Raw genomic sequence first — 2,862 nt, 5'->3', positions numbered from 1 at the left:
TTGTGCGTGTGCTCATCCTCTCTATCTTTTTTTTTTTTTTGAAAAGCATATTAGGCAAGAGCAAAATACCCATGTTTTTATCATTTGAAACATATCTGTTTCTATTGTGGAAAGATATCAGGTAGGATTTTTTTTAGCAGCAAAGACATGAGAAACCGTTAGGCATCCTCTTTACAGTCTTGATTTGGCTCCTCCTACTTCTTTTTGTTTCCTCATCTTAAAAAATCTTTGAAGATCACCCATTTTTCTTTAGTCAACAATGTAAAAATATTACATTGGCATGATTAAATCCCCAGGAACATTAGTTCTTTAATCAAGGACTAAATAGCTAGTATTATCACTTACCAGTGTCTTGAACTTGATGGAGCTCATATTAAGAAATAAAGTTTGCATTTTTAATTTTTACATTTTAATTCCATTTTCTGTGAACTTCTTAAGTCTTCTTGTAAGGATCTAGGTAGGGCAGGAACAGGGTCCCTTTAGGGTACTTCTATTCTTCTCTGAGAAACCTTTGACTAAACCCTCTTTTCTGTGTTAGTGCCCTCTGCAGGCTGGTAGCAAAATCACCATAGTTCCAGATGTTACATACAAAACCCGTTTCGACAAAGAAACTTCTCTATAAGCACTGAGTTCCCAAAGTATGGTTTCAGACTGGTTTCATTGGAATCACATGGGAACTTGTTAGAAATAAAATTCTCAAGCTCCACTCCAGGGTTTCTGAATAAAAAACTCTAGGGTGGGGCCCAGCACTCTATTCTAACAAGTCTTTCAAGTGATTCCTGATTGCTTAAAGTTTGAAAACCACTAGCTCAGACCAGTAATTATAAATCCTGGCTGGGCATTAGAATTATGTGAGATGCTTTAAAGTCATACCAGATGCCAAAATCCCACCAAAGAACTGTCAAATTTTTAGAGAAAAGTGTAGGATAAAATACAGGTAGGAAATTAAGCAATGGTATCACAAAAGTTTCTTGGTTAAGAACTTCTGGTTTAGATTAATAGTGACCCACCTTTTAGGTTGGGAATGATCTAGGCCCAGACTTTCTGTAACCTATGGTACTAAGGTATGAATGACATTGGCATGATTAAATCCCCAGGAACATTAGTTCTTTAATCAAGGACTAAATAGCTAGTATTATCACTTACCAGTGTCTTGAACTTGATGGAGCTCATATTAAGAAATAAAGTTTGCATTTTTAATTTTTACATTTTAATTCCATTTTCTGTGAACTTCTTAAGTCTTCTTGTAAGGATCTAGGTAGGGCAGGAACAGGGTCCCTTTAGGGTACTTCTATTCTTCTCTGAGAAACCTTTGACTAAACCCTCTTTTCTGTGTTAGTGCCCTCTGCAGGTTGGTAGCAAAATCACCATAGTTCCAGATGTTACATACAAAACCCGTTTCGACAAAGAAACTTCTCTATAAGCACTGAGTTCCCAAAGTATGGTTTCAGACTGGTTTCATTGGAATCACATGGGAACTTGTTAGAAATAAAATTCTCAAGCTCCACTCCAGGGTTTCTGAATAAAAAACTCTAGGGTGGGGCCCAGCACTCTATTCTAACAAGTCTTTCAAGTGATTCCTGATTGCTTAAAGTTTGAAAACCACTAGCTCAGACCAGTAATTATAAATCCTGGCTGGGCATTAGAATTATGTGAGATGCTTTAAAGTCATACCAGATGCCAAAATCCCACCAAAGAACTGTCAAATTTTTAGAGAAAAGTGTAGGATAAAATACAGGTAGGAAATTAAGCAATGGTATCACAAAAGTTTCTTGGTTAAGAACTTCTGGTTTAGATTAATAGTGACCCACCTTTTAGGTTGGGAATGATCTAGGCCCAGACTTTCTGTAACCTATGGTACTAAGGTATGAATGTTTGTGTGCTCCCCAAATTTGTATGTTGAAATTCTAACTCCCAAGGCAGTGGTAATAGAAAGTAGAGTCTTAGAGGGGTGACTAAGTCATGGAGGTAGAGCCCTCTTCAATGATATTTGTGCCTTTATAAAAGAGGCCTGAGAGAGACCCTTTGTCCCCTCTTTCACTAATGTCAGAGTAAGAATTTGGTTATCTATGAATCAGGCAAAGGTCTTTCTTTCACCAGACACCAAGTCTGCTGGCAATTTTATCTTGAACTTCCCAGCCTTCAGAATTGTGAGGAATAAATTTATCATGTTCTTAAGTCACCAGTTCATAGCATTTTGTTATAGCAGCATGAACAGACTAAGACTGTGAAGGATACCTGTAGAGAATACGATCTTGTCAGGAAGAATGAGGGGTACTGAGTAGCTATCAAGAGCATCTCTCAGACATTCCAGTTATAATTTCTGCACAGATCCAATTCATATTTCCCCCTCTTCAAATTATAAAGTATTTTCAAATTGTTAAATTGCTTCATTTCATAGTTATACTATCTTAAATCCACACAATAAATGGAATCATTTTTGAAGTTGAGGCATATAATATTCACCAGTTTAAGATGTGGTCATAAAGACTGTAAGGAGCTGGTATTATATAAGCTTAAAATTACCATAGAAACAGACTCCCAAAACTGTGCTATCAGAAGATACCAGACGTGTATATGATGATGTGTCAAACGTTAGCAAAACACAGCTTTTGAAAGCTGTGCTGAATGTTTTTCTACCTTCTCTGATGACAGGACTTGTGTGGAAATAATTCTAAGCAAAAGCAAATTGCAAAAATTTTCTCAGATGTACTCTATAATTAGCAGAATACTAGTTTTTTTATGAGATAGAAATATCATGATTCATTCTAGATAGCTAAATATTTAGGAGCTCAATGCCAAATATTTCCTAACTTTCTACTGACAATCATTACACAGAGTGGGAAAAAGACCAACTGACAA

The 2,862-nt window shown here is 36.2% G+C and overlaps 1 pseudogene; it reads left to right on the top strand.

Moving 5' to 3' along the window:
- LOC102493467 (ankyrin repeat domain-containing protein 26-like) overlaps positions 1-622 on the top strand; it is a 90,166-nt pseudogene extending 89,544 nt beyond the window's left edge.
- Positions 623-2,862: the final 2,240 nt, after the last annotated feature.

The sequence above is a fragment of the Tupaia chinensis genome, unplaced genomic scaffold (genome assembly GCF_000334495.1).
Source record: "Tupaia chinensis unplaced genomic scaffold, TupChi_1.0 Scaffold000097_1, whole genome shotgun sequence".
In the NCBI taxonomy this organism is placed as follows: Eukaryota; Metazoa; Chordata; class Mammalia; order Scandentia; family Tupaiidae; genus Tupaia; species Tupaia belangeri.
Note: the sequence above shows the minus strand (reverse complement) of the source record. Positions and strands in the feature narration are given on the sequence as shown.